The following is a 10581-nucleotide window of genomic DNA, read 5'->3' as shown; positions in this document are numbered from 1 at the left end:
TCCTGCTCTTCAAAGGGAAAGGGGGAAAAATACGATGAAAAGGGCTCAAGGGTTGAGATAAGGACAGGGATATCACTCAATAATTGTCATGACAGCCAAAACAGTCTCAGCATATGGGGATTATAGAAATTTATTGACTATTGCTAACAAGCTAGAGACGTGAGAAACAAATAAAACAAATAAAAATGCCTTCCCCCCATCCACCCTCATCCACCTCCTCCCCCTGAGCAAGGCAGGGGAAAGGGGAAATAGGGGCTGTGGTCAGTCAATAACACTTTCACCTCTGCCACTCCTTCATGGTCACTCTATTCTTCTGCTCCAAAATGGGGTCCCACCAATATGATGCAGTCCTTCCTGAACTGATCCTGCATGGGCTTCCCACAGGCAGCAGCTCTTCAGAAACCTCTCCAATATGGGTCTGTACCACAAGGTTCCATCCATCAGGAGCGCACTGCACCAACATCAGCAGCAGCTCCTGCCAGATCACCTTCTCCTGTTTGAGCTCCTCTCCACAGGCAACAGGTCCGGCCTGGAGTCTACTCCAGCGGGGGTTCTCCACAGGCCACAGCCTCCTTAGGTCAGATCCACCTGCTCCACTGTGGTCTCCTCCCTGGGCTACAGTGTGGAAACCTGCTCCACCATGGTGCACCATGGGCTGCAGGCAAACAACATGCTCCACCATGGTCCTCCCCACAGGCTGCAGGGGATATTCAGCTCTGGCACATGGAGCACCTACTGCCCTCCTTCTTCACTGACTTTGGTGTCTGCAGGGCCATTTTACACTCCTCACTCTCCCAGCTGCTGTTGTGTTAAAGTTTTTTTGTTTGTTTGTTTGTTTGTTTGTTTGTTTGTTTTCTTCTTCTATTTTTTACATCTGCCAAGCCATCACTTATTGGCTTGGCTTGGCTTTGCTTTGGGCAGTGGCTGGTCACTTTGGAGCAGGCTGAACCTGGCCCTTCTCTAACATGGGGCAGCTTCTGGACTCTTCTAACAGAAGCCATCCGTGCAGCACTCTGCTACCAAAACCTTGCCACACAAACCCCCCTACACTACCCAAGGCCACAGCCCTGACAGTCTTTGCTTCCCTGATGCTTTGGCCCCATCTATCACCGTCCCTAAAACCTTGTCTGGCTTGGCTGCACCCAACTCCATCTTGCTGTCTTCCCCCACACCTCCCTCAGCACATCGTGAAAGTGGAGGACTCAAATATACAAAGGAATTGCATGCTGAGCCCTGAAGACCCTGACTGTTCCTTTCAAACCCTCCAAGCAGTGTCAACATTCTCTCTGTCTCCAAAATATGTACTGCACAGAGCAGTGAATCAACTTTCCTGCCTGTTGTGGCTCGAAACAGAAGATTGTTCATGGAGAAGTTTGGGATCTGCATGGCAGCTCACCTGAGTAGGCACAGAGCTCTGCTGTGCTGTACAGAGCTGTGCTATACATATCCTTTGGAATGTGGCAAGGAGCTTGTGGCTAGTCTGTAGGAGCGAAGCAGGATGTTGTCATATAAATGGACTTTGCCTCAACAGCAGCATTTATGAATAGAGTTGTTCATTTCTAAGAAAAATCCCAGAAGAGCTTCGAAGATGACAATGACAATGAATCTCAGCATGAGCAGGACGTGCAGTGTGTGCCTTTGTGGGAAACCACTGGGTACCCTGACTTGTGCAACTCTGAAATAAACAGTCTCTTGACCTTTTGTGTAGTTTGGCTCATTGCAGTCCGGGTAACAAATCTGGACATTTTACCTGGTTGCGTCCCCTCCCAACTTCTTCTGCACCTCCAGTCTTCTTGTTGGGATGGTGGCATGAGAAATTGAAAAGCCCTTGACTGAATGTAAGCACTGCTCTGCAGAAGCTAAAACATCTGTATCTTTGGCAACTAATTCCCTTTTCAACCTTCTGTTTTCTTCCTCTAAACTTCCAGCCCATTCCTTCTTAATTTTCCACACTGCAGCTGACAACCAACACCTTCCTTCCTTTTCCCTTTCCTTACCTTACAAATCTTGCTATGTAGTTAGTTAATTCCCTGCAGCATTTGTATGGTGGCTTATTGACCTTAGCCTTTCCTGCTTTGGATAATGCCATCCATTTCCAAGAAAATGCTTCCACAGTGTGGCCCATTTGTCAAGGGAAGCATTCATTATTCTAATACAATGATCCTGCTGACTACTCACAATTCTGTCACCCAACACTACAGAACACAGGCAGGTTCTTTCTACAGTTTCTAGCGTTTATCACAGAGTAGAGTTGCACTACATTTTTAGGAGGCTCAGTTACATAAGATTTAGTCACCAGGACAGACCCTCTGCAAATCACCTATCACCATGTGATAAACTCACAGCTTGGAAACAGGCTTTACATAAATGAACACTAGTCGCTCACTCAGTCCTCAGAGGAAAAAGACAATGGTGGATACATCCGTGACCAGCAGGGATCACAGGCTTTGCCTTCCAACAACAGTCCTGCACTAAGTCCCACTTAGGAATTGCTGCTGCCTGATTTTATAGACAGGGCTTGCTGTGTTGTTATTCTTCCTTACTCCCAAACAGGTGTCACCATCTCCTGCCAACCCAGAACCTGGGTATTGATAACACTGATGGGTTTAATCCCCCAGTCAATAGCTGCTCCCCACACCCTTGTGGTGACTCAGCACGGAGGGCTTGATAACACCAATGCCCTTTCTCACCTCAACAATGTCTGTCTCCACACACTGGGGCCAGTGAAGAGGAGAGACAAGGAGGCAGGGGTGCACATTAACAGCCTCCTTCCACATGATGGATATTTGCCTTACTGTTGGTTATGCTAACCACACTGCCAGGCATCAGGAGCAGGGGCTGCCACTCACACCTGGCTCACCACAAGCCCCAGGTGTCCTTGCTGGGCAGGCTCAGCTCAGAGCTCCATGCAAACTATTGTGAGGAATGTTTTAACAATTCGTGTCCATAAAGAACAATTCTGTTTGAATCCTGTCTGCCTCTGGGCCGTGCACGCCCTGCACTGGCAATTTAATTCTTGAACCACAGATGCAGTGTGTCCCAGTCTCCCCCTCATTCTAGTCAATTTATCACTTCTTAAATTTATGAACCTGTTCTCTTTTGTTATTCCGGACTTCTATTTCTAACACTGCTATAGATGTGTCTGTGAATGGCTGGGGAAGAATGTTTTAATTACTCGTGTGTCTGGGAGTTTCAGAACAACTGATAACAACTAGTGACTGTTATGGGATACTATGTGGATCTTTGGTATCTGGTTAGGGGGGGCCGAGAGATAAAGAGGAAGGAGAAAGAAGCTGAAGGGCGGCTGGGAGACAAGACTTGAAGAAGATGTTCTGTAAACTTGGGATGGTGCCCAGTAAGTACAAAGGGGGAGAGGAAGACTGCCAGCCTTCAGCATGAAAGACCCCTAGAGACCCCCAGAAGAGACCCCAGAGGAGACTGCGCATGCTCCAGTAGGAGGGACTGCACCCCGGAAGCTAATTTTAATAATCTATTTTTTTTAGAAGTAGTAATGAATATGTATTAGTCTAGGAGCATAAAAATCAGCTGCTTGATGTAACTGGTGTGCGTCCTGGTGGAGCAGAGACTCCCAGTGCACCCAGCGCTGTTTGCTTACCTCTATTCCTTTATATTCTTTCAATAAATCCTATTTTTTTATTTAATCCTAATTTGAATCCTGAGCCATTTATAACACTGTGATGAGAGGGAACTGCACCTCACAGCACCTGCACCTTCCCGTATAAAGCTGCAAGCTGAGGGCACCAGTGTGGGCTCAGTGCACACAGGTAGACAGCACTGTCCTGGAGCTTGGCATCTTGCATGTGGAGAAGCACCTGGGAGTTCTCCATGGAGAGCACAGAGGAGATCCTCCCGGAATGCACATGAGGCTTGAACTTGCTCACCTGCAGCAAGAACTGAGGGGACTGGGTCAGGCGTTGCTGGTACCAGAAGATGTTGGGAAGAGAGCTGCTGGTGGAGAAATTGCAGTGCAGAGTAGCATTGTGTCCTACCTCGATGGCAGTTTCTTGGGCAAACTGCACCACAGAGTCCTTCTGTGCATGACCTGCAAAGCCAGAACAGCATCTCAGCACTGCTTGAAGATGTATGTCTTCTCTCCCTCTCTCCTGTGTCTATCATTTCACCAACTTTCTCACTGTCTCCACTCTCCATCTCCCTTTTCATGGGATGTGAAATGCTGAGCTAAGTACACATGCACTCTTCTTTCTGCAGATGCTATTCCCATACCCAAGTCTGTCAGCTTACCTGCTTTTTAGCAGTATCTCACCAGGCTTTGAGTCTATCTGCTCTCTTTCTCCCTCAGCTCTATTAACAGTTTGTCTCTCTTCCTGCATGCAGCACAAGAGATGAGCCATTCCTTCCGTACCTCATGTCATCATTCCTTACCACAGCATTTACTCCATACTTCACACAAAGTGATGTGTCCTTGCTTTGTCCTCATGTAGCATCTCAGTTCTTGACTGAACTTAGCTTTCTTTCCAGGTCTACCAAGGATTACATTCATGCTGATGGCACATCCAGGCACATCTAGGCACATTTAGGAGGGCACAAGCTCCTATCTACCATTCTGTTCTGTTCCCTAGCAACAACCTCTCTTTCACCATCCATACCTATGAACAATGCATATAAGATTGCTAGGCATGTGCAAAGCAAACATGCGGAAGCTCATTCATCCTTGTATACTCATTGCCTCTGACATGTCCCAGACTGTCTCCTGTACTGGTCTTCAGCCTCTGCTCTCCCTACAGAAAGCACTTCCAGTTCTTCCAGGGAGGCAGGACTCCAATTTCCCGCCTCCAGAAATGACGGGATGCCATCTTCCCCCCAGCTTGCCCTCCTGAATGTCACATCTCACCAAAGTCTGACAGTGCCATCAAGGCTGCCAGAAAAAGCAGGACCATGTCACGCTGTCGCCTTCACAGCGTGCCCACGTAGTGTCTGGAAAGAGGGAGCTCAAGCTTGTGAATTCAGTTCTTCTTCTGCCAGCTCAAAGCAGCCTCTGAACCTCAGCAAAGAGGGTGGAGTAAAGCTCTCCCTCTGCTGCTCCTTGGGGCACACCTCTGCCCCAGCAAGGCTTTCAAGAGAGGGATGGACTAGTGGTTAAAGCAGTCAGAAAGGAATCCAGCCAATCTTTGCTGTGCCCCAGGTTCTCTATGGCTGGGCACAGGTTGTTCAGCACTGCGAGTTTCACACTTGCACAGTCAGCTGAAGGCTTCTGAAGACCATTTTTTTTCACTCGGTCAGTGGTAAGGCAAAAGGACACCAACATGGCCACTATGTGCTTCCCTCTCTTTGCCCTTCTTTGAATGGGGCAGCCCCAGCAAGGGGCAAGTGTCCCCAGTGGCCTCCCACTGCCATCCAGAACCCAGACAGATACAGAGGCCTGCATCCACCTCTGCTGTCAATGGAGAAGAGATTCCTTCTGCTGCCCTTGTCCTCTTCTTCCCTAGGGGCTGTCTGGATGGAGGTAGGACCAGGCACAAGCAAAGGTGCCTAGACCCAGGTGCCCTACTTTCTCTGCCAGTCTGGTTATCCTTCACCTCTTCCCTGGGCAAGGGGGAAGGCTCTGCAAGGAAACATCTCCATTGACAGTGCCTGCTGCAAAGCCCCCTCCCCCAGGGAGAGACACACTTTTTTACGCTGGCAGAGAAGGATGCCCCACCATGGCCCTCTGCTCAGCAGTCAGCACACACAGACAGGAGTGAATCCTGCACCAAGGGCAGACCTTCAACAGCGCTGACTAGTGCAGCAAACTCCTCAACGACTCAGTCCTTTTTTCAAAATCCAGGACTCTAAAAGCTGTCATTAGAGTGTCCAGTGTCCAGTGCAGATACTTGTTGTATTGCCAGGACGTCATCTCAGCGCTAAAGGTACTGAATTTGGGCTTGGGACAAAGCCTGTACAACAAGCTCTTAAAACACAACTACAGAGGATGGAGGAAACCAAACCTGACTGCTGTGATGCTCGCTCGGGCCCGTGCTGTTTAACTCCAGGCCCTGCAAGGGGACTTCTAAGCACCGGCAGCGACCCCACGCGGCCCGACTGTGGCTGTGCCCCCGCCTCACCCCCACCCCACCTGCCCGGCCCCACGCACTGCGGGGCACCCCCTGATGCCTCCAGCTCCGCAGGCCGTTGGCTGCCTTTGCTGCAAGGGCGCGCTGCTGGCTCGTGTCCGGCTGAGTGCCTCCAACACCCCACAGCCTTTCCTGCAGGTCTGTTTCCTTGGCAGCCGGCCCCCACCCTGCATTATTCCTGGGGTGCTTCCTGCCCAAGAGGAAAACCCTTTTCTTTGCTCCTTTGCACCATCATGCAGTTCTGGTCAGCCCCTTTCTCTAGCCTGCCTATGTTCTCTGAAGCCAAAGAACCAGCTCCACAGAGACCAGCCCTGCACAGAAGGATCTGTTTGTTGTTGTTGTTTTTGTTGTTGATAGCAAGCTGAATATGAACCATCAGTGTGCCCTGGCAGCCGGAAGGGCCAACTGTATCCTGGGTTGCATCAAGCACAGCACTGCTAGTTGGTTGAGGGACGTGATTGTCCAGCTCTACTCTGCGCTGGTGCGGCCTCACCTCGAGTACTATGTGCAGTTCTGGGCACCACAGTACAAAAAGTATATGAAACTATTGGAGAGTGTCCAGAAAAGGGATACTTGGATGGTGAAGAACCTAGAGGGGAAGACTTAGAAGGAGCGGCTGAGGTCACTTGGCCTATTCAGCCTGGAAAAGAGGAGGCTGAGGGGAGACCTCATCGCAGCCTACAGCTTCCTCATGAGGGGGAGTGGAGAGGCAGGCGCCGATCTATTCTCTCTGGTGACCAGCAATAGGACCTGAGGGAATGGAGTCAAGCTGTGACAGGGGAGGTTCAGGTTGGATATCAGGAAGAGGTTCTTCACTGAGAGAACTAGAACTCGCGCACTGGAACAGGCTCCCCAGAGATGTAGTCACAGCACCAAGCCTGTCAGAGTTTAAGAAGCATTTGGACTATTCTCTCAGTCATATGGTCTGAAGTTTTGGGTAGACCTGTGTGAAGCCTGGAGTTGGACTTGATGATCCTTATGGTTCCCTTCCGACTCAGGATATTTTATGATTCTATAAGCCCAGTTGTGACCTATGCTGTTACTACCTGTGTGCCCTGGTTGGGGGCCATGCACTAACTGGCCATGGGTGCCCTCTTCCGAATGGTTGTGGCCTTAATGAAAGCATTGAACAGGACTGGATGTCTCTGGCATTGCCAGCTGCTTTATGGCATTGCCAGCTGCTACTCAGGCAAAAGGTGCCCTCCATACCAAAGCTGCTGGCCCAGGGCCCATGGGAAGGGCTCACAGGAACATGGTGCTCAATGGAAAGCCACACTGAGGCACTCCAAATATTGTTACCCTGAATTAAACCAAAGATCCAAACTGTCCTGATATAGTCCTTTTTGGGGCCTGACATTGACAATAACAGAGGGCGATCGTTGCAATGTGAGGAAAAGTAGTGCTCAGGAGAGAGGAGCTGAGTTTCAGTGCCTCTTCCCTTGTGTCCTGGTTTCAGCTAGGATAGAGTTGATTTTCCTCCTAGTAGCTGGTAGTGCGCTGTGTTTGGGATTTAAGGTAAGAATAATGTGGATACCATGCTGATGTTTTAATTGTTTCAGAGCAGTGCTTACACTAAGCCAAGGACTTTCCAGCTTCTTACACTGTCCTGTCAGTGGGCAGGCTGGGGGTACAGCACGAGCTGGGAGGGGACAGCACCAGGACAGCTGACCTTAACTGGCCAAATGGATATTCTGTACCATAGGACATCACACTGAGCAATTAATATGTGGTGGCTGGCCAGGGAGCAGAGACCGCTGTTCAGGGATATGCTGGATATCAGTCATCAGGTGGTGAGCAATTGCACTGTGCATCACTTGTTTTGTACACATTAGTAGTAGTAATACTATTATCATTATTATTATTATTTTCCTTTCTTTTCTGTCCTAATCAACTGTCTTTATCTCAACCAACAAGCTTTCACTTTTTTTTTCAATTCCATCCCCCATCCCACAGAGGGGGGTGGGAGGGTGAGACAACTGCTGTGTGGTGCTTAGCTGCTGGCCGGGTTAAATCACAACACCTGGACAGATCTCTGCCAGGCTGGTGCCTTCTCCATCCAGCTGCACTCAGGCTCCTTCTGAGCCTGGGAACCAGCTCCACTGCAGGGCTCATGCACAGAGAAGGGGACAGTGCTGCCACTGTGCACATTCCCTCATGATAAAGGGGAAACAAGGACACACACATGTGCTCATCTATACCTGCAAGGACTCATGCACAAATCTGTGCACCCACATGCGTTCACACAAAACCCGCTGCAAACAGGTTGTTAAAAGACAAGAACAGATGTGTGAACACAAGCAACCAGACACTCAGGTGAGTGCACAAGGTGAGCTTACGAGGACAGATGCTATACTGGACCTCGTTCTCACAGCAACTGGGGCAGATAGCATGTGAATCTCAAGGGCAGCCTTGGCTGCCCTGACTGTGAAATGGTGAAATTTAGCATCCTGAGCACAGCAAGGAGGGAGGACAGCAAGCTTGCTGCCCTGGACTTTGGGAGAGCAGACTTTGTCCTCCTCAGGGATCTCCTTGGTAGTGTACCATGATACAAAACACTGGAGGGAAGAGAGGCCTAAGAAAGCTCAGGCCTAAGAAAGCTCAGGAGAGATGCATCCTGACAAAAAGGAGTCAGGCAAAATGCCAGCAAGCCTGCATGGATGTACTGGGTCTGGCTGGAATGTTAACTTTCCCGGCAGCAGCCCATATAGTGCCGTACTCTGTACTTGTAGCTGGAACAGCAGTGTTATCACACCAGTGTTGTGTCTACTGCTGAGCAGCAGTGGAACAGCATTGGGCCTTTCTCTAACCCTCCTAGGGGGTGGGCAAAAAAGTGAGGAGAGAAACATCACTAGGGCAGCTGACCTCAACCAATCAAAGGGATATTCCATACCATGTGGTGTCACACTCAGCAATAAAAGGTGGAAACAGGAAGAAGAGGGGAGGGGTGGGCTCTCGTTGAGAAGACGTCGGTCCTCCTCTCGAACACCGGCTGCGTGCGTTGAGGCCTTGCTTCAAGGACGTGCTCAATCATCGCTCATTTGTGGGAAGTAGAGAGTAATTTCTTTCCTCTGCACTTCCATATAGCTTTCATTTATTTTGTTTGTTTGTTTTCCTCCCTTTTTCCCCTTTCCCTTTTATTTCCCCTTAGTTAAATTGTTTAGTTCATGGTAGTCTTTATTTAATTATTATAATTATTTCCCTTTAATTAAATTATCCTTATCTCAACCCGTGAGTTGTTCTTTGCTTTACTTCTCCCCCTCCTTATCTAAAGGAGGGGGAGTGAGAGAGCGGTTGTGGGGTTTAGCTGCCCAGCACGGTAAAACCACCACAATGGATGAACAAGGAGCAACTGGTAAACTCTATGAGAAAAAGGAGGCCTATAGAGGGTGGAATCTAGGACAGATAGTCCGGGAGGAGCACAGAAAAATCATCAGAACATCCACGGATCAGGTTAGAAAAGCTAAAAGCCCCATTAGAATTTAATTTGGCCAGAGACATCAAGGGCAACAAGAAAGGCTTCTCTAAGTAAATCTGTGATAAAAGGAAGACTAGGGAAATTGTGGACCTCTCCGGAAGGAAATGGAAAACCTGGTTACTCAGGATATGGTGAAGTCTGAGTTAGCCAATGACTTTTTTGCTTCAGCCCTCACCAGCAAGAGCTTTAGCCACATAGCCCAAGTCTCAGAAGGCAAAAGCAGGGACTAGGAGAATGAAGAACCACTCATCGTACAGGAAGATCAGGTTCAAGACCAACAAAGGAACGTGAAGGTGCACAAGTTCATGGGATTAGATGAGATGCATCTGTGGGTCTTATGGGAAGTGGTGGGTGATGTTGCCAAACTACTGTGCATCCTAATTGAGAAGACAAAGGGAACTACTGCCAGCCTCACCTCTGTGACCCGCAAGATCATGGAACAGATCCTCCTGGAAACTATGCTTGCACACACAGAAAATAAGGAGATGACTGGTGAAAACAAACATGGCTTCACTAGGGGCAGATTGTGCCTGACAAATCTGGTGGTTCTTTTACAATGGTGGTGTAGTGGGTTTACGTGGCAAGGTTTTGGTAGCAGGGGGCCATAGGGGTGGTTTCTGTGAGAAAGATCTAGAAGCTGCCCCATGTTTGGGAAGGGCCCCATTGTTTTCCAGAGCTGAGCCAATAAGTGATGTTGTTTTGTGCCTCTGTGAGAGCATATTTAAGACAGGGAAAAAAACGCTGCGCAACACAGCAGCTGGGAAAGTGAAGGGAGTAAGGAATGGCCTTGCAGGCACCAAGGTCAGTGTAGAAGGAGGAGGAGAGGTGCTCCAGGCGCCGGAGCAGAAGTCCCCTGCGGCCTGTGGTGAGGACCATGGTGAAGCAGGATGTCCTCCTGCAGCCCATGGAGTACCACGGTGGAGCAGGGTTCCATGCTGCAGCCCGTGGAGGAGACCACGGTAGAGCAGGTGGCCCTGCACCGACGGAGGCTGCCACCTGTGGAAGACCCCTGCC

This window comes from Aythya ferina (assembly GCF_964211825.1).
Source record: "Aythya ferina genome assembly, chromosome: 23".
NCBI classification, from domain to species: Eukaryota; Metazoa; Chordata; class Aves; order Anseriformes; family Anatidae; genus Aythya; species Aythya ferina.
Note: the sequence above shows the minus strand (reverse complement) of the source record.